The 21740-nt window shown below is 40.1% G+C and overlaps 1 protein-coding gene across 2 annotated transcripts in view; it reads left to right on the top strand.

Moving 5' to 3' along the window:
* The first annotated feature begins 994 nt into the window (after nt 1-994).
* GNB1 (G protein subunit beta 1) overlaps nt 995-21740 on the top strand; it is a 42938-nt gene continuing 22192 nt past the window's right edge. For both annotated transcript variants that reach the window (XM_075721445.1, XM_075721444.1), the window contains exons 1-3: nt 995-1047; nt 19672-19734; nt 21177-21228. The gene's annotated coding sequence lies outside the window, so the exon portion shown is untranslated. The remainder of the gene's footprint in view (nt 1048-19671; nt 19735-21176; nt 21229-21740) is intronic.

The following is a 21740-nucleotide window of genomic DNA, read 5'->3' as shown; positions in this document are numbered from 1 at the left end:
GAGACGTTAGAAAAAAAGAAGTTGTAAGCCTACTGAGCGGCCAGTCGCTATCAAGTTCCTGAGGGAAAGATGGCAATGCCGAGGCATTTACTGCTTGCCAGCCCTCCTGTGAGTAGTTCTGAGGCCTCCGGCCCCCACCCCGCCCTCAGGCGCGCCGCTTGCCTCACGCCGGCGGGGGGGGGTATCTGCTCCTCCCGCGCCCTGCTCCCTGGGGATTCTCCGCTTCAATCCCACCGTTTGATCGCTTCTCTTTCGGGGCCCGCGTTTCTTTTGTTCACGCCAGCCTTCCCAGTACTCGTTTGCGGCCTGGGCGCGGCGGGGCAGAAGCGAAACGCGCCCCCCCCCCCCTCCCTCATCCCCCCCCCCCCCCCCGCCCGCGGCCTTTGTTCGCGCTCGGGGAGGAAGCGCCCGCGAGCGGGGCCGAACCAAACCGCGGCGGGCGGGGGGTGGCGGGCGGGAGCGGCGCGCGCGCCCCCTTTCCCGCCGCCCGCGGGGCTGACGGGGAGGGCGTTGCCGGGGGGGGGGGGGGGAGCGGCGTGGCCGCGGCCGTGCCGGCGGGGCCCCCGCGGAGGCAGCGAGGCCTCCGGGCCGGGCCTGCGCCTGCCGCTGCCGCCGGCGCCCGGCAGGGCGGTGGGGGAGGGTGGGGCGGTGCCGGGGGCCGGCGGCGGGGCGGGGCGCGGAGCCGGAGCCGAGCCGGGGTTTCCCGGGCGGGCAGCACGGGCGGGGCGGAGGGGGGAGGTTAACCGCGCCCAGGCTCTCGCTTCCCGATGGCTGCGGGGAGCTGAGCGGGCACCCAGCGCGCGAGGAGGAGTCGAGACCCAGCGACACCCCCCTCCCCCGCCGCGCTCCTCTTCCCACTCGCGTCCCCGGCCGGCGCCGCTGCCTCCCCGGGACGCGGCGGGCAGAGCGCGGGCGGCTCCCCTCCTCCTCCGCCCCCTCCTCCTCCTCCTCCGCCCCCCTTCCCCTCCCCAGGCCGGCGGGACGCGGGCAGGAGCCGCGGGCGACGGACGTACGGGCCCGGTTCATGAGCAGCGGCCGGAAGGGCAGGTAACGCCTGAGGGGGGGGGGGAGGGGAGGGGGGGGGCACAAAGGCCTCGTCGCCCTCCCCTGCGCCTTCCCGGCCCGCCGAGCCTCCGGCCCGGCCCCACCCTGAGGCCATCTTCCCGCCGGCGGCGGCCCCGGCTCCCCCCCGCATCCCCGGTTCCTTCTTCCTCGGCGCGGCTGCGCCCGTCCCCCCGCTCCCCTCCCCCGCTCTTCCTCCTCGCTGCCGCACTTCTCCTTTCCCTCCGGCCTCCCCTTCCGCCGCTCCCTCGGTTCTCGCGTCGCCTGGGCACCGGGTTGGGCCCCCCTCGCCGCGGCGCTGCCCCCCCCCCCCCCCCTCCTCCTCCTCCTCCTCCTCCTCCTCCTCCTCCTCGCCCACCCGCTCTTCACGGCCCCCGCGGGAGAGAAGGGCGGCGAATGGTTTGTCCACCTCTTAGCATGGCGGGGTTGGAGAGAGCCCCCCTCCCCCGCGCCTCCCCACCTCCTCCGTGCTCCAGCTTCCCCTAAAAAAGAAGTGTGTTTGTAGCTGGAGGAGGAGGAGGAGGAGAAAAAGGTGGGGGTGGGACTGATTCTCTCTCGAAGGCTTTAAGGCGAAAAGGGAGGAGACCTTGGATCTTGCGGGGTTCCATTTTTAATTGTAATTACGCCGTAGCGGCCTCTCGTTAGGCGGTTTGGGGTGTTTTCTGGTACGCGTTAGGACACAAAAGGCGAGTTTCCCCAGCGATCTAGCCGGCAGCGGGGATATTGGCAGAGAGATTCAAGAGAAAGCCGTGCTGTGTCTGCTGTAATGGTGGAAAACTGATTAAGAGGAGACGGGGGTGAGACCGAGAGGGTAAGACTGCTCCAGCAGCCCCCAGCCCGGCGAAGGGCTCGCAGGCTGGGGGCAGGCTGTGTGTACCGGGAGAGGGAGGGCTGGAGAAGGCTTTCTTCTCTCTAAAATCACAACCGAGGATGGCTTTAGACCGCATATTTGTTGTTCCCCCATGTATCACGGTGCTGCATATTTTTGTGTGCCCGTGGCAGCAATCGTGAAGATCATGGAGGGTGTTTGCTACAATAGAAAAATGGAGTTTTGCGCCTCGGAAGTGGTGTTAAAAATATTATTTCAATTCCCAGGTCGTTACTGAGAGAATTTCAGGTTTTTTTTTTTTTTTTATCCTTACAAGGGATATTTAAGGTGTAGGATTTTTAATTCTACAGCTTTGTAGGAAATGAAGAGGTGAAAAGTCTTGTATGTAAATATGAAAGATCTGAGACGTTTTATTAAAAAAACCAAAAAACATCTTGTCCAGAAGGAAATCAGAATGATATAGAGGTTGTTGTAAGATGTCAATTTATCATTCCTGAAGATGAACTGAAATTTTAACGAATGTGGTATTTCATTATTCTCTAACAAAGTCCTGGCTGGGATTCGTTATTTTAAATAAGACATCCTTTCTAGGATGCCGACTGCCACGTTATTATGTATTGTCTCCACAGTAGAAAATAGGAGGAAAGGACTGTAAATGTAAGGCTTGGGTGATTATTGAAACCGCTTTTGAGAATAGTTGCCTCAACTTGGAGAGGCAATTTAAGACTGAAAAATTAAACGTTTTGCTGCCGTAAAATATCAGCACCTCATCGTGAGAGGTTTATCCCGTATTTTAAGCTGATCTGCTAAACACAAGGATGTGCATCAAGACAAAATGCTGTCGATGTGCATGTGAAATACATGTGAGAAAACGAAGCTATTAAGATCTAAATTTGTTCTAAATGTAATATGTCAGAGTTTATTTTTTTTCCCTTGTATGCTTTAGGAGAGGGGAAAGAGAAGGGGTGATAATAGTGTGGTTGTTTTGGTGGCTGCAGATTAGGCAGGGTGTGTGTTTGATTTTCTTTTTGCTGTGAATGAATGGATCTTTCTGTGCCTGGGCCCAATAGCTGCAACAAGATGGCGTTTGCAGCAAGGCAGCTCTCATTTTTCAACTCCTCCTCACCACAGCTTTGCCAAACTAGATCTTATTTCGTAATTGTATTTTAGATTTACTTTCTCATTCTCTTTGCTTTTTTCTTTTTTTTTGGGGTGGGGGTAGGAGGAGCATTTGGAAGATTGTTGCAAGAAATCTGTGGGGTTTGGGGTTTTTTTTTTTTCTTAATTTTTGTGAGCTTCTCCAGATAGGAACTAGGTGGGAGGAGTAAATAGTTTTATTGAAATGTTCACAGAGGCTCTTACTGGATAAAGGGGTGACATGATTTTCTTTTTTACCTTGCAGTGCCTGCTTAATACCATCAAAATGTTCTTGGTTTTTATTAAGCCTGTTGCTGAAAAACAGTATTTTAGACCTAGAGCACAGGTATACAAAGACTCTGGGGCTGTGTACTGCTGCTGGTTCTTTACTAGCCAGGTAATCGTCAGAGCCCGAGCAGTTATCTTTCTGTAATACAAAAGAGTCTCTCATCTGCTTCAGAACGGTAACAATTTGTGGAGGCTTTTAAAACTGCTTTTGACCCGGAATTATTGTCATACTCTAGGTAACCGTTCTTTTTATGGGAAAGAATAAGAAATGTTTTGGGGATACTAAACCAGTTCTGTGTCTGTGAAGTGTTGTATTTTAAAATGGCATTACAAATTTGTAAAGCCTTTAATGTGTGGTTTTTCGTATCTTTTAAGAAAAACGGAATTTCAGTTTGTAACTTTTATGATATTGCACTATAATGCCAAGCTTCTTAACTTTGGTAGCCTAAATAAAACAGCTTGGTTAATATTTGATATACTAGACTCCGACTTAATACACTACAGAGCAAGAAAATTAAGAAATGTTTGTTATGTCTTCTGTATTCGAATGACCTCCAAACATTTGGTAATATCAACCTTTTTAGTTCTGTTTATCTATGACTTAGTGTACAATCAGTTGTTTGCTAGTTTATTGTAATAGCCCAGCTGTAGTTCATACAGAAGCAAGCTAGGAAGCAGAAAAGCTAATTTGTAGGTGAGGCTTGTGCTGTTTTGGTTTTGGGGTTTTTGTTTGGTTTTTTAATTTTCCTTTTTTTTTAAAGAAAAAAAAAGCTGAAATTAACTGAATGCATTTTACTCCTCTCATGTCAAGAAAACATTTTTAATGAAGAATACTTGTCCAATAAACTGTTAGTTCCATTTGATGGTACTTTTAATGTGCTGTTGAACTTGAAAATAGTTGCGCAGTTTTTTTGATACTACTACCTTGGCCTTTCGGTACAGGATCAGAAATGAGTAGGGTGAAGTGGGATTCTGTATTGGGCAAGATGAATTGTGTTTATCCTTGTTTAGTCCTTGCAGCTGCTACGTTGGTAAGTAGCAAGCATCCTACTATGAAATCTTCGACAACCTGTGCAGTTAGAATTCCACAGTAAATCCTAGAAGAACAGTTTTTAAATCACCTCCATACCTCATGGAAATCTGAAATTGTTGTATTTAGGCTTAATGAGAATTCCTCTTGTGTAAGTAACCAATAAAGTTTTGTATAATTAGGAAGTGTGTCGAATTTTGTGTGGCATTATTCTTAATATCATCCAAGAATAGACATTCTACAGCTATTAAAATTTTAAAACTAGAACGATTAAACTAATATACTTAGAATAAGAAAATCCTTCAATTAACACAATTACTTTTGGGATTCTTTAATTATAGTAGAAATATATATCTTTTGTGTTTGTAGGATGCCTTTTCCTGAAATTAAGCAAGATGATGTTGGCTGCAGTGCGTAATAACTTCCTGGTGCTTTGGAGGCTTCAATTTGGTCATGTGGGAAACAACTATAACTGTTTCTTCTTAAATAGTTACTTAGTTATGATTTCTCAATCGGTGTGAAACAAGATGCCAATTCCTATGAAACTTCTGTTGCTTTTGCAGGTCCTTGTGATGCCTATTGCTGTAGTTGGGAAGCTTAAGGAAGTGTTACATTTAGCTAGTTTTGTGGTTATTACAATAAAAAATTGGAGTTGCTTGCGTTCTGTGAAACCAGCAATATATTTGTGTTCTGTATGTCGGGCTCAGCTCATGTTTTAGTCGGTAAATTGGATTAAATTCTTACTGTCCACGGATTTTGGCTCTTGGCATTAGTGGATTGGTAATTGATATTCTCAATTTTAATATCCAGTTTTAGCCATATGGCATACCATATTGTTTCAAGAATTGCATTTAGCGCTAGTTTGTTACTAGCAAGTTGAAATGAGAAATCATGCATTCAAGTGGTTGAATTACGCTTAGGTGAGTTGTCTTTGGAGTCTCTAATCTATGTTCATGGGGGTTTTGGGTTGGGTTTTTTTTTCTTTTTTTTTAAACAGTATTTTACTGGTTACATTGGGAAGAAAACCTACAACCTTGAAAGCAACTAGCTTGTGTTAATGAAATGTTTCTTAAGCATGTGATTGAAGATAAAGTGGAAATTTTTTTAAGGGAGTCTCTTGATTGCTCAAAGTGCAGACTCAAAATGAAAAGAATACATACTCCATTCAAAATATTTTTTTTCTCCCCACTGATAATGTTGGAACTAGTATTAGCCAAGGTCGTGATAAAAAACAAAAATACCCCCAAGCCCCTATGTTTCTATTTAACATAGTATCTCAATTTATTATTTCTTCACAGGGTGTCTAGTATGCTGGGGATTTTGTGTGCATGGATTTGTTTTTCACCAAACAGAAATGTATGCAGAATCCATAGATACTTGAGCCAACTGGTAGTTCAGCAGAATATTAAGAGTTTTTTAAAAGCTTTGAGCTGGCTATGAACACTACCTTGACTTTAGATGCCAAAATAATCAATGTAAATTACTGTGGAAGGCTTCATAGTACAAAAACATGGACACTCCAAAATAGGTTTTGAAGCAGAATACTGCATTTTTATTAAAGCACTAGAGGAATTCTGAGTAGAGAGAAAGGAGATGGTTAGCCTTTGAATAAAAATACACATTTAAAAATATGTGTTTGAATAGAAAGATCAGATGTTCTTGGCCTGTTTTTTAACAGCTGACCTTCTAAAATGTGTTCTTTACAATTAATATCTTGTAAGACTGTATTCATTTGTATTAAATGCTCATGTGCATTGCATTTATTAGAGTGGTATAGAATGCATTATGATTTGTTAGTCTTTTGAAATATAATTAAATATTGCTGCTTATCTGGAAGACTGCAGTTGGAACCTTGAGAGTACTTGGTATGGGGGGTAATGTTTGCCTTTCCCTGTATATTCTTAGGCATCCAGGAATCTTCTTTCTTGAACCCAGCTAGAGAGTAATGACATGACAATATTCATGCGTGCCATCTGGAAACGGCTAAGATACGGTGTTGCTTGCTATGTATATCTTACGCTCAGTGTTACTGGGGATGCTGTAATTAGATGCCTACATGATCATTTGTATGTGTGAGCCAAAAAAAAAAATATTTTTGGGGACATCATGGAAGTGTAGTTTGTAGGGAGTCTTGGGAATCATAACTTTAAATTCTGTCCAGGATTTTCAGTAGCGGCCTGAGCACTCAGTTGTTTGGTTCTCAAAATTTTAAAGTGGCAGAAAATAAGGATCCCATACAAAATGTTACAGATTGATCTGGTTCTTGATGTTTTGGTTCATTGAGGGTGGGAGGTGGGAATGACACGACACAGGAATAAGTGCTTGAGAAAGCAGTTATGAAGTAAATACTTCAGTTGTTTAGATGTTATCAGCTTTAGGTCTTGTTGAAATCCAATACAAATAACTACAGCAGGTTTAAAATAGGAATGCTTTAGATGATGTTGCAGGTGTTAACAAGACCTGGCTTTGGATTAATGAATAAGTTACCTTCTGTCACTATGCCATGGTAATTACCCATGCCTGCGCTCCTCAGATAAATGCAAGGGTATTCAAATAAGCATAGCCCTCTTCATGGGTGACCAGATTAATCCCGGTATCTTGAACTCGGTGTAGGCTGAAAGGGTACATATAGATGACTCCTGTGAGTCAGCTGTTGTTGGAAACTTGCTCACGAGTCCGAGCCCTGTTTGCCTTGTGGGCAAGCAGAACCTGTAGGTTAATATCAAGATCTCTGAGATTTCTTCCTGACTTGAATACTTGGGGAGACTTGGTTTTAAAATTATTTTTTCTAAATAATTTTGGCCTAAGAATTGTCGAAAACAAGGTATTTTTGTCACTTCACAGACTTATGAAAGGAAGAGTTATAGTTGTTTTTTATTTGGTGGGACTGAAGGATTAAAATTTGATCTTTCTGTGCCTGGTCTGTTTTGGAATCCTAATAATGGATAATTGAAAATGAGGCTGAAGACTTGGAGAAGGTGATCTGAGGGTGCTTAAAGGAGACAAATTATAAGGTAGTTCTGTAATTGACAGTGGTAACGGTAAGCTAAGTCTTCAAATTATTTTCCTAGATAGTATTTAGAACTTGATGAGGGGACAAATTAGTAGCAGATAATAAAGTGAAGGGAAAGAATGTGATTAAAAATCTAGTTGCCATTTTAATGTGAAATGTAGTTTATTTATCTAAGTAGTCTGCATGAAACTGCTTCAATAAAATTATGTATTTTTATTTAATTAAGTAGAATTTCAGCCTCTCAAATCACTGCAGTTTCAAAAGGTTCTATGTGTAGAAAAGAAATACCTTCTATATGCCATAAAGATTGAGTTGTAGATAGCTAAATATTTTCTTCTGTGTGTTCCTACACTGGTCTGAGGAAGGTTTGCCTAAAATTTCTTGCCAGTTATGTTTATCGTGTTTTTCTCAGATGAGAACATTTTTGATGTCTTCTTGAAAACTGCAGTAAAGCCTGCCAGCACTCCCAAAAAAGAAAATATTAATTATCTGTAATTAGATGGATTAGATTTTTTTTTTTGTAGCTTTATGTAATGCAGTCCTATATTAAAAACTGTGTAGAGATTTTTGTCATTATTTTCAGCTCTTTCTTTACCCCCCAAATCCCTAGCAAAGGAGGGAAAAAAAGTGTAAACCCAAAATACTTCTCTCTGGAAACTCCTGCATGCCGTCTATCAAAGTAGTTGTGAACATTTTACCCGTTCAGGTATCAGTGATGATTTTGCTCATCCTTATTATAAAAGCAAACTGCATTGAGTATGGGGGACTAAATAAGAAATTTTGCAAGGCTTTCTATATGACTTGCAGAAAGACAAACACCCACAGAGTTGACATCACTAACAGGAAAGCAATGCCTTACTTCTGTGACTTGTTGTTTGTTCTGTTATGGTAGGCTTAATTACAACAGCTGATGCCAATTATTTTCCCTGTAAGAAAGAAAAAGAGTTTCTGCTTAACTATTACAGGCGAGCTGTTAATTTTATACATCTTTATTTTCTTACTGCTTTTCTGGCCTTCTTGCCTATCCTGGGCCAGATTTAGGGAACCATCTTAAAAGTCTGTTCAGTAACATGTGCTTTGTGTTCACCCTGACATTTTAGGATTTATTGAAATCTGTCAATAAATAGAGGTTATCTAAAATTATTTGCAAAACCATGAAGTAATTTGACAGGCTGAGAGGGTTTTGTTTTATTTTTGTGAAATGTCGAAACTTCCAACAAAATTTCCAACGCTGCTCTGACAGAAGAATTTTTAATTGTGCACTTCAAAATTGCAGTTTAATTTCCATGGAAAGTGAAATACATGTGCCTGGTATTAATGGTGTATGCTTTACTGTAAGGACTTTCTCATTGGGACATCTGTGGTAACACAGGGTATATTTTGCTAGACTTCTTTTGCTGAAGGTTACTGAGCAGGCTGTTGAGCTTACAAATGTTTTTGGAGATTGTGGTATGCTGGTATCTGTCCAGATGTTACGCCTTGCACGCTACTACCTGAGGTGTTGCTGCCCTTTTGTAATTGGTGGGGAATGTGGCTTTCTTCTGGAATTAGAGAAATCGAACTGCCCTGGTATACTCTCTTCTAAAATCGGAATACTTTGTGTTCAGCCCAACCGTTTGGACTTTAGGTATTTAAGGGATTTACTGAAACAATTGAGGGATAGGAGGTGGGTCAAAGCTCCAAGGTTAAAAGCGTACAGAAGATGGTATGAATGTGCCTTTTTTTTGTTGATGCAGAGATCTTAAAAGTTAATGCTTGGTTATCTCCAGTAGTGAAATTTGTAAGGCCAGGCAGAAATGTTCACCCCGTAAACAGCATTGACCAGAAGTTCCCAAACTTATTTCTTAGTTTGATATGTGTGCAATATTAATATTTTCTGGTAAGATCTTTGAGGTGAAAACTAGTGCAGTAAGTCTGTTTTGGCCATATGTGTCAAGTTCTGTTCCATTTAAGCTTATTTAAATTGAGCTAATACATCTTAGTTAACACCAAGTGGTTCAAGGTATGTGTTGAGCATAGCAATGCCTGAATCTCAAAATAAAAAAAAGTAAACTTATGTTTCAGTATATAAAATACCATGACTGCATAATACAAAACTTAGTATATGTTTTGTTTCCAGTAAATGAAGTAACAGTGCTCAACAAAGCCACCCTACGCATGCTTCAAGATGCTGAGAAGAAATCCGTTTATGGTCCTCTTGGATTTTTCCTGTTTAGTTCCCAAACCTATTTTCTTCAGATAGCTTAACAATCGTGTTTGGAGGGGGGTGGTGGTAATTTTTTCTGTTTGTCTAGAAAAACAAAGTAGATGTGATAGTCTGCTGAAACCTTTGGTACCCAAAATAAGATTATACTGTACTAACTAAAGAGCTCTCTTTGTTGGAACATATGTTTAATATTTCTGTTGTACATTCTTTCTGAAGTGGTAAAATAGTGAAGATACACTGCTGTCTCTTTAACAAAGGTAGTGTCTGTACAAAGATCAAGAATGGTTTGCTTGATGCTTATGGCAATTGAATTGTGCTTCAGGTTACTAACTCCTGGGCTTCACTACAAGCTGTCAGATGTTATCTGGCTAGTGCCTGAAAACTTACCGTAGAAGTTAATATACAGTATTTTGGTTAAAAGACTGTGTAATACTTAAAGAAAGTGAAGTAATATTGAACAGGAACGATTTAACAGATGTAAAATCTTGACAAAGTAGTGTGTCTTTAATAGATGCTTGAGCAGCTGGGGGAGGTTTTTTTTCATGTATGAAAACTCAAATGTCATTGAAACTTTGGACACTGAAGTCATTGGTTAGTTCAACTTACTGTCTTCCTTTATTCTTGTGCCTATAGACAGTAGGTGCAGCTTCAGCATTTCAGGAAATACTTCTGTTTGTCCTACAAAAAGATTCGTTGCTGATATATGGGGGAGGTGGAACTTGTGCAGAACCTGCATTTGGGGCTCTCATACCTGGGCACAGTAGTTCACAGCTGTGAGTACTGAGGTATCTGATTATTCTATGTCTCTCATTAGTCTTGAATTTGACATACTACAAGCTCAGGAAAGATTCAATTGTGTAATGATTTCAAAAAGAAAAATCTGTATCCTTATAATCAAATGTAGTACAGTATCTTGAAGAAAAGGAGGAAACATCTTAAAACCACTATAAACTCAGAAACTTTGGAAGTAGAGTGAAGTTATTCCAAACATTTTGGAAATCCTAGGCACATCCTTAGATGTGAGAAGATGCCCGGTAATCTTCACGTTTGCTTCTAGTCTGACTGTTCTCTCTCCCCTTTGAGTCAGAAGATAGAACTCGTACTAAATCGGGCATTGGAAATGCCGCTTTTTCATCTGCTACCCTGGGGATCAAATATAAAGCATTTGAACAGGTTTTCTTGAGATAAGATGGGATGTTAAGCTGCTAGCTAACAGTGACTACCTCTTTACCTGGATACATACCATGGAGAATTCAAGATTTAATTAATTTGGTTTTGATTTCTCAGTCTAATTTGTCCTGTAGTAATTTTTTGCTTCATATCCTTGCAGTTGTGAATTAAACTGAGAAGGGCTCGCTCTGGGGAAACCAGTTATTGCTGCCCTCTGTCACAAAAGGTGGCACAGACATCTGCTGTTCAGCAGCAGCCTTGCCAGTTCACAACTTAGCATGTTAAGGAAACCAAGATGGCAAATAGTTTATTACCGTGCACTGTGCTGCAAAACTGTGATAGTTCGGCTTCTAGTTAATGAGCAGCTGGGCTCTTGCAGAAAATGAACGTATAACAGCAAGCTGAGGTGGAAGCTGGAGTTGGAAACAACAGTAACTGTGGCTTGCCCAAGTCACAAGCCTTAGTATTCTGTATAAGGTGGAAGTGGCCTGTCTTCAAAGCTCTCCCTTTCTATTTTTAAAGTACCATGTTGATATAATGTCTACTGCAGTTAGTGTGTTTTCTGTTTTAAAAACAAACTCAAAACCACCCTCCTCGAAAACCCACAGAGTTTTTTGCACGGTAGTGTCCAGGGGCTCCAAATAAACATGAAGCAGTGCTTGTATAAAGGGGGTGTGCAGAGGATCAAGGAAATCAGTGCAGAACCGTAACAGTGCAGGAAATCGGTGCAGTAGCTTAAGAGTTACAGATTTCAACTAACCTTACTGGCTGCTGTAAACGGACTTTGCTTTTTTGACTTTACTTTGCATGTATTTTTTTTCCCTAAAATAGATTGGATTGTCTTCTGATGTTTTCGGTTTTGTCTGTCTTAGTTAATTCCCACCCTGGCTTTTAACCCTAGTAGTACTTTACGTGTTTTCTTTTTATTATATTTTCCTCTTTATTTTGATCACCTAACCTGATGCATACTATCTAGAGGAATACAACTGCTGCTTAAAGGCTAATGCCAAAAGTTTTGAGAGGGTTAATGCAGTACTGTGGAAAGAAGAATGTCCAAGGGTGAAAGCCAGTGTTTCCTGCCCTACCTTTGTGCTTTCTGTTGTGATACTGTCCCTGGGTTGTACTTGAAGTTTAACTTTCGTATCAGCATTAAGCATTGGTGCATTGTCTGTTCCCAAACACCGCTCCTCAGTCTAGTGTCTTCAAGGTCTCCTGTGTTACTCTACTTTTCAGTCTGCCAACCTTGCTTTTCTTTTTCCTGTTCTTCTGTACCTTATTTTGTGTCAACAGTACATATCAAAATACAGCAATTGCTGGGAGAAATCAATGAGCTACTAGGGGGTATAAATCATTGCTACCAAAACTAATGGGACTGCTTGCACATTGATTAAAGATGGGTTATGTTGATTGCAGGGCTAGAGAACAAAGTATCGCTCAGTCTATTTTGGGTAAAAAGATTAGAGAAGTCATGCCATATTTTAATCTCTACTGAGTATTCTTTTATCTGCTATATGCATATAATATGTTTTGTTGATTTTTAAGGTCCACTGAAATAGATTTTTATCTTCAGATTGGTGCTGGAAAGCAGTTATTTCCTGATGTAGCTTAACTTCTTTCTAACAGGGCTCTGTTAATCTCTTACTGAAGAACAGTGTGCTCTTTGAACACCTAAATTCTTATTTCAATGAAGTAAATGTATTCTTTTTATTAATTAGCTGAAGCTTGGATAAGGTCTTTAACACAGTTGTAAAGAATGAATATATTTTGCTTAGATGACCTCTGAGGCTGTTTTGTACAGTATGTGTAGCAGAGGCACAAAGAGAGCAGGTGGTTTGTTCAAATGTCTTAACTACTATATTTTTGTTGAGGCAGGATGTGATGGTCAGAAGGTAGTTATCAAGTCTTGTCCAGCCTGTCTCTTAAGATGGGGTATCTTTGTTACTTCTATTGGATTTTTTTAATTGTTATTATTTTTATAAAAGCTTAATATGGTAAAGCTTGCTTACTTTCTCGGAGTCGTTCCAAGTCAGAGCACAAAGAAGAATCCATGTTACTGAAGTACTCTTTCAGGATTCGATCTTAACAATGAAAGGCATTTTGGGTGGAACTCTTGATCTGTATGGTAAAGCACAATTCAGATTTGATAGACTATAAATTATCTTGCTGCTTCTGGAAACATAATGTGATTTTCATTAGTGTTCTGAGGGCCTTAGTGCAGTGAGACATGTAGGCATGTGAGTAGCTCGATTAAAAGTCTGTGTCTACATGCATGGATGAGGGGGATGCTTTTCAGAAGCAAAATTATCCATAAAAGACCACCTTACATCTGTAGATGTCTCCCTTGGCTCAAGAATAAGGGTATGTTGATTTGATTGGCTATTTCTTCTAATTTTAAATGGTTTGTATTTTAAGGATGTAAAAAGTAGTATTGCTAAATGTAGCATTCTGAAAGTTAGTTGTGTTTTTTAAAAGGGTGTAAATAGGAAGCAGCTGATTCTCCTTTGACTCAGTTGACTCTTTACTAGCTGGCATACGTAGAATGAAATGGATGATTCAGCTTCTGTTGATAAAATAGTTGAGCTGAAATTTGTGGAAATACAAAATAAAATATTAGGCATTTCTACTAATTTTCTGTGCTTATGCATGTACATAGCCTTACTGATTTTTTTATTAGCATTTTTCATGTCTAATTTTGTTATTTTCATTTGGGGTTTGTTCCTGGTTTTTGTGTTGTAAATAAGTGATCACATAGCCCACTTCCTCCTCTAAGATAATAAATATTGTAGTGAAGATCTGAATGTACCTACTGATATCACTGTAATGATAATATCTGAAATGGTACATGATTTTTAACAAGGTTGAGAAGATCATGCCAATACTGATGTGTTGGGAAACAGACCCGAGAGAAATATCGTTCAGGCTTTTGGAAAATAGTTGTTCTTTTCTTATACTTTAACCCTCAGTCAGTGGCATTGATCCATCTGATGGTTTTTATTGTAATCTTCAGGACTTCGGTAACAGGAGGTGGTGTAATCACCTACCTCTGCGCCAGGTTTTGCAGCTAGCTGTTCATTTGCGTGTGAATTCAGGGCAACGTGATCCAGTCACATGCTGTGCTCTCCTCAGCATCTACTGTGAATTATTTGGGGAGAGCTTGAACAGAACATCGTCATGATAGAGAAATACATCAATCTTCGCGAGGACTTCTTGAACATATTTACATCACAGAAAATGAACAGAAGACCTACTGGAAAATTGGTATACCCAAAAGTGACTTAAAAAACAATCTTTGGAAACTTCATGAGAATAGGCAAGAGTTATGTTTCTTAATATGATTGGGATTTACTATAGGTGTCTTCTTAAATTGTGGATTACAAACTTGTTTGGATACCTGAATAAATGTGTTTCTAATGTTGACTTTAGTAAAAAGAAACAAGTACACAACACAAACTTAGGTGTGTAATGCATTTTCATTTGCTATGTTAGGATTCTGTCACTGATTTGTCACACTGGCATGATGTGACAACCGGTCCTACAACAGTGTGCTTCCATTTCCAGCTTCTAGGAGAAAATGTGCTGTTTATAGCTTCTGAACTGCCGTAAGCCTGCCACCTATAGATTCAGCTGATCTAGATGAGAGATTACACATTTTCTGAAAAGATAATATCCTGGTACTGTGGCATTACTTTAAGTCCCCTGGAGAAGAAATAATGGATTTCTTGTTTTGTTTCTGGGTGGGTTTTTTTTTTTTTGCATTATTTTGTTTAACCTCTGTGTAAACAGATTGCTGATAACAGTTCACACACCAGGCAACCTTCCTATATCTGACTGATTTGTGCTATAGTTTTACCCTTGGTTTTTTTCCTGTTTTGCCTCCTTAACACTTCTAAATCCAAACTATTTCTCATTATTAGCAGCTTTCCAGATAGGTCCTGCTATGCATGTTTTGTTCCTCTTAAGTAAAGGTCTTAAGCATTCCTGATGCTAAAGGGCTTATGTAGAAAAAATTATTTCCTCAAAAAATTACAAAAAGTAACTTTATCACAGTTCCAAGGGGATATAAATAGTTACTGTGATTTTAAAAAAAAAAAAAAAAAAAAAGGAACAATGGTATCTGGACGAATGACACAAAAAGCCTAGTTGATTCATATTAGCAGGCCTGAGAAAGTAACTAAAAACTTTTTGATTTGTCTCTAGCAGTTACAGTGCAAAAGTGTGGTGGTTTTGTGGGTTGGGTCTTGGGTTTTTGTTTTTTTGCCTAGTAAGACCTAGTTTTTGTTTCTGCAGCTCATGAATAGTTAGTTGTGATTTGCTGGGAAGGTGTTTGGATCCAGCAGTATTTGGTTACGTATTCTTACCTTTGTAGCTACTTCTCTGTTTATGGCAATAATATTAATTCTAAATAGTGGGAAATATGGTGTGTGTCTGGTGATAGTATTAAAGTAGGACTGTGATATCCCTGTTGTGCATGTGCTCTGCCCTGTTTAGGTAAACAGAGATTCTGGTCAGTTCACAAATGAAGTGAAAATGCCAGTAAAAACTGGAGGTTAATGATAAAAGAGTTGAAGGAAGCAATGAAAGATGACAGCTGAAGGAAGAAACAACTGTTTGGTTACTGTAAGGCTCTGCAGATAGAAGCATCTAGTAATAAATGCTTAGTCATTTCTGTGTTGGTTAATTAATAGTAATATATTCTCCTTCAGTGCTGCCTGGGTTTTGTTTTTCAGTCTGAAGGGAGATGTCTAGTAGTATGTGACAATAAAATTGCTTGGTTTGGGATAAAGGGATACTTTTATTAAGTGACAATTTTCAGTAAGTTATTTTTCTGATAAATGTAGCTAGAAATTTATGCACAAGCAGGTTCTAAGTTTTCCTGACCTACTGTGGTTTTTTGGTTGGTTTTTTGTTTTGTTTGTGTTTAATTGTAAGATCAGGACAGATGACAGCCAAAACCACTGTCTTGTTCACTGGCCAGTTCGATAAAATTGATGCAGTTTATTGATAGATGTGTTGCTCTTCAGGAGTAATTGCATATAGATCATTTGAACAAAGGAACAAAACCTAGAGTTTTGCCTTTTGACATTCTTAATAAAAAAATTTTGTTGAAAACTGGTATTAAATATCAGTAATTTTTGTTCTTAGAATAAGTTAGCTTCCTGTGCCTGCTAGTGTTAGAATCTCTTAGATGTGAATTTATTTCAGAGCAAGTCAGAAGAGAAGAGATGTAGTTAGGAAAGCTTTTGACTTAGGTTGCTAAATTAGCAACCATCATTAATATTTGTGAACTACTTCAAAGATCTCCTAAGATCCCTCTTCTTAAAATGGGGTTTTAAACATTTGGCTTTAGACATCTGTTAAACTTGTAATAATCAGTTCTTTTATTTTTTACATAAATTCTCTGCTGTACCTAGAATTAAGTTGTTTTTTTAATAATGCACATAGCTTGCAGATGCATTTAGAAATGATTAATGAAGTGACCTGTTACAGTCCAGATTTTTATGCTTAAATATAGCATCACTATGGTTTTTTTTAAAAAAAACGTAGCTCATGGAATTAGCGTCAGAAAAAGTGCACAGATTTCTTCAGGAGGAGAGCATTTCCAGGTTTCTACTACTAGAAATGGGGGGGGGGTGTAGAAAAAGAACATGTCACTTGTAATTTTAAATATCATAGTACCTAATAAGGCTGCAACTTCATACTGTTAAGTCATGAGCAGAGCTTGAATATATTTCCCTCAAAATCTTGTGCAGGGGAAACAGGTGAAGGATTTCATTTACTGGAAGAAATTGTTTTCAGACAGAGCAAACACAACAGGACTAATTTTTCTGAATTTTGCATTACCAGATATTCTGCAGGGTTTTTTTATGCAGAAAATCTCTTAAGTATTAACATCAGTGACCCTGACAGAAAGCTGCCTAGTTAATATGGGACCTGTAATTCAAGAATTGAGCTATATGTAATAATGAGGCGTTTGTGAAATCAGTTCGCTCAGTTGCAGGTATTTTTGGCTTGTGTAATTATTATTTTGTACTTGCATGCTATATTGAAAATGGAAATTTGTTAGCTCTTTAACTAGTTAATGTAACTGTTGCATAATGAGCATTAACACTTATCGACCTTGTTTTGTGTGTACTTCGTACTAATATATGGAAAAACGTCTACTGAGCACAGTGACTGCTTCAGCGGGAAACTTGGCAATTCTTCAACACAAGAAGCAGCCAAAACCTCCCACAGAAATGGTCCAGCCATGCTAGCCTTTGACTACAGAAGTGTTTTCAGTAAGTTTTCAAAGGAGTTGTACAATCTAGCATTGTCCCTACTAGGGTAATCTGTTTTGCAAACCTTTTAGTAAGGTATTGCTTGCTTTTCAAAGCTTACGTGCTTGGAAATTATAGACGCAGCAGATCATTCTCAGAAAGGAGACATCAAATAAATGAGAAGGTGCAGTATCCATGCACTTGAGCATATTTAGATTTATGAATTTGTAATTATTATTTTATACTTCCATAGGCTGTCCTTCAAAGCTGCTCTCGTAGGAGGTGACAGCAAAGACTAGGCTTTCTGGAATACAGATTTGTACTCAACAAGAAAAGTCTGAACTGGAATTAACTCTTGGAGGAGCACATACATGTGCAGATATTGAAACGTCCTTCAAGTTTCCAGCTGTCTGATAGAACTTTTTATGCTGATAGTTAGGACCAAGCCATCAAACTGAGGATAGGGTGGGGTTTTTTTTTTGTATACAGAACAGTCTTGAAGCATAGCTTTAAATTTCAGATTTCTAATTGCTGTTAACTTGTGGCATAATTGGAATTTCATGTTGTTGGCAGTGATTTGGAAAGGTCGTGTAATCTCTTGGGCATCGAGATACTGTTCTGTGATAATAATCAGCTATGTAGAGTGTAAGAAATAATTTTAGTAAACTAACTTGCAATTCCCAGTTTCATAGACGTTATCTCTACCATGTGGTTGATACGTTATAGTGGTGATAAGTGTTGGGTACCTGAACAGAAACATCTGCATGCTAAATTAGTGACTGCCTGCCTGCCTACTACAGCTGTCCTTGTTGTGTGTAGGATGCATCCCGTTCGGATGGGTGCGTGTTGATAAGGAAGATATACCAGAGCAGCGAAGTAACTTCGTTTGAAACTGTTGTTTTACCTCAATAGTAATATTGATGTTTGCCAGTAGGTTTTTGTGGGTGTGGTGGTGGTAATAATCTCTGAGTGCCTTGGATAAAGCAACCTTCTCTGCCACTCTTGCAGGAGGATGTGTTATGCAAGAAATTTTAAAAATTCAAGTGGTGTAATGGTCATGGAAACTAGTTTTTACTAGTGTTGATTGAGATCTGTTTTAAACTATGTTGATAAAGCCACTCAAAATACAGGTCTATACAGAAGATGGCACACATTGATAAAATCCCCCTCTGAGCCTTCTTCAGACTGAACTCAGCCTCTCCTCATATGAGACACGATCCAGTCTCTTAATCACCTTCAAGACTCTTCGCTGGACTCTCTCCAGTAGCTCCATGTCTGTCTTGTACTGGGGAGCCTGGAACTGGACACAGTACTCCAGATGTGGCCTAACCAGTGCTGGGTAGAGGGGAAGGGTCACCTCCGCTGACCTGCTGGCGATGCTCTTCCCAATGCAGTGCTGGATGCTGTCTTTGCACGGCTGTCTTTGCCATGAGGGAGCATTGTTTGCTCACGTTCAGCTTGCAGTCAGCCAGGACCCCCGAAATGTGGTGTGCCTCTCCTGGGGACTGGTTTGGGGTGGGACCCCTCCTGCTGCTGCGCTGGAGATCTCCCTGCTGAAGAGGAATTGGTTTTGCCTGTGCTCTGTCCATGTCCCTACAGCAAGGGCAGCTGCTTACAAAGCCTGGTCAAGCCTTGTCCCAGGGGCTGAGCCAAACCCTCGGCGGGCAGGTGTCTTGTCTGATGTGCCGTGCCTGGCCTCGCGTCGGGTTACGTATGGCTTGATGGTGTGTTTTAAGAACCTGGAATGCTTTTGCTGCAGTTCAAATATTGGCCTTTGGCATCTAGTCAATATATGTGTAAAGCAGTCTTAAGAAGTTGCGCAGGTAGAATTAACATCCAGAATATTTGGATTTTTAAGTCTCATTGAATCCATAGGTCAAGCAGAAAAGCATGTTTATGCAGCTAATGGCTTTGGAGAAGGCTACAGCGAATGTATTTCATCTTCTTAGGAAGCTGCTTAATTTTGGAGGGTCGAAGCTTTACCCAGAAATGATGATGCTTTTGCCTTCTGGAGTTACTTTATCATTTTTTAGTCCAAACTGCTGTGCTGCTTTACTTGGAGCAGAAGGCTGTAGGAACGCAAGGGACACTGGGTATACCACGAACCATGTGTAGGGCTGGCTCATCTCCTGGTGCTTTGGTGTAATGGTTTAACCACTTCAACCATGGTTGAAGTATTCTGTGGTACTTTTTGTTCTCTCCTGTTTTAGAAACCCCAATTCTTGATGTTGAGAACCTCAAGCTCTCAGTTAAGCAGGGTTATAAGGGCTGATTAAGCTAGAGTATATGAAGCTTGTTACAAGAATTCTTTCTTTGCTGAACCAGTACTGTGGTGCGATGAATGAGTTGGCCTGTAATTTCCATGTTGCTTTTACCAGGCTACATTTTAGCTAAAAATGGAAGCTTGTGGCAAGGCAGATCTTTTTTTCTTAAGTAGCTTGTCTACTTTTTGTTCTTAAATGAGCTCCATCTTTAACATGGAATTGAAAATATCTCAGTTGCCAGGATTGCATTCTGCAGGCATCACAGGATGCTTTCAGCATACCTAACTGAAAACTTAACCTGGTTTGAATAATAAACTAAACTTTGTGGAAAAGTTTGCTGTTATGCTTCCTTACTCTTCTTGCAGGCTGGTTAAAGTAGCTTTTTTGTTTTGTTTTTGTTTTTTCTTTTTTGCAGAAGGCATATGAAATCTGCAACACCTCTCCTGCATTAATGAGGGTGCAGCACAGGACAATAATGGTGTGTGTTTTGGCCTTTGCTCTTGTGTATTCTGTGTGCTGTTAGTGTTCCAGCATAATTTTACTTGTTTACGTTTCAGGTAATTCTTTCAGAATTTCATTAGATTTCATTATCTCTGCAGTGTGGGCAAATTTTTCTGTCAAGACTTCTGAAAGTTGATTATAGTTGATCTTTTTTCAGAACTTAAAATGGTCATGTCATGTGTTTGTGTCTTTGGGGGGGGTGGAGTTTGGCCTCGAAGTGTGAGTTACTGTTTTATGTCTAAAAGTGTGTTGTTCTGACAGTAACAAACAAAACTGCTTACACTGTGATGGTTTCATAATCACGGTATTAAACTGTTCATCTATAAATGAGCTTGGATGAGGATGACCCATATCCTAAGTAGCTTAACCTCTATACCAGACACTGAAGTGGCTTGTAAATTTTCCAGCTAATAGTGAACTGTAAAATCAGAAAGACGCATTACATGTAAGCGTTTTAGTTTAAAGTGTATGAAGTTGTAGACTGGCTTTCTGATTTAAGATTATTTTGCTTCAGTACGTTCTTGCTTTGCGCTTAGAATAATCTTGCACTGTCCTGATGCAGCGGCTTTGAAAGATGTACACTCAGGTGTCCATTGACATCTCCCATAGCCCTTGTCTTGCTGTGTGATAGAGACAGATCGCAGGTGTTTTGAATGTATAAGCGGTTGTCAATGTTTCAAATCTTGGGATGAACTATTAATTATTACTTTGTGCTGCCAGAGGAAAAAAGTTATTCCAAAATTTCCTACAAGAAATTTTTCCACCTTGCTACAAAGCCAATTTATATGTTAAATCATTACATTCTTCCAGACTGCAAGTGTGCGAGTTACTTAATGTGTCAATTTTTACTTTTTAGTATCTCTAGTGATTAGAAGTCGTAACTCTTCTAGAAGAGTGTTGTGCTCTCACTTGAGCTTGTCAGTAGGAGGTTTATGTAACTTCTTTTGATAAAATAGGTATCTTGATATTTAACTGTGCTTAGAAAGCAAGCATACCTCAGGAACAGTATTGAGCAGAAATAATTTCGGTGCTTTGAAAATGGAGATTTGGGGCGGGGGGGCACTTTAGTGCAGTGAAAATCAGTCTTGTATGAGTGAGACAATGTTTTGTTACAATCCTAAACTCTCTTAATAGTGTGGACTTCTTTATCGCTAGGGGAGGAGAATTAACGATCTGAGGATTGCAAGAGTTTTCTTGGAAAAAGAATGTTAAAAGCTTCTTGACATGAGCAGTCTTTTGGTTATGTTAGTAGTATTAAAGCAATGCCCACTTCCTTCATGAAGACAAGCTGGCTGTTTAAGTTAGTTAACAAAATATAGTCTGTGCTTTGATAGTATTTTAATTTCTGCTAGATTTGTTAAGAAATTGGTGTTATTTCTTGATAATTGTACTAATTCTGGGTTTGTTTTTTCTTTCCAGAATTTACATGTTTGACAGCAGAAGTTGGCTTTCTACTGTAGTGAGAGAAAATGTAAGTAGAGAAATAAGGTAATTTCTTTTTTCTAGTGCTTGAGAAACTTGTACTATTTTTAAAAAGTGGCTTAACTTCAGGTTTTTAGCTGTTAATCTGTGCAAGCCTAAAGTACCTGTTTTCTACTTTAGCATGTGTATTCTTATGTCAACAGGAAGGATTTTAAAATGGCCAGGAAACCTGCTAAATAATAGATGTTAGTGCCTGCCTTATTTCAGAAAGGGAACTGGCAAAGCAGAGGGAGACCATAGATGAAACTGTTTCATCTCAGTAGGGCGGGGAACTGTAATAAATAAAATGATGAGAATAGTTATTCTCTCATGAATGAAAAATTACTTATCTGCCATGTTTGACAAAAGAAGGCCAAATTTCTTTTGAGCAAAGTGGCTCTTGTCAGAATGTTCTTTGCAATGTGTCAGTATTATTTAAACAGAACCTAGAAGTTTCAGAGTTTATATTCTGTGTAATTGTAATTGTTACTAATATTCTTGGAACAGTGGACCTTCATTACT

Source organism: Pelecanus crispus, chromosome 15 (assembly GCF_030463565.1).
Source record: "Pelecanus crispus isolate bPelCri1 chromosome 15, bPelCri1.pri, whole genome shotgun sequence".
NCBI classification, from domain to species: Eukaryota; Metazoa; Chordata; class Aves; order Pelecaniformes; family Pelecanidae; genus Pelecanus; species Pelecanus crispus.
The sequence above is the reverse complement of the archived record's forward strand: the minus strand, read 5'-3'. Positions and strand labels throughout refer to the sequence as shown.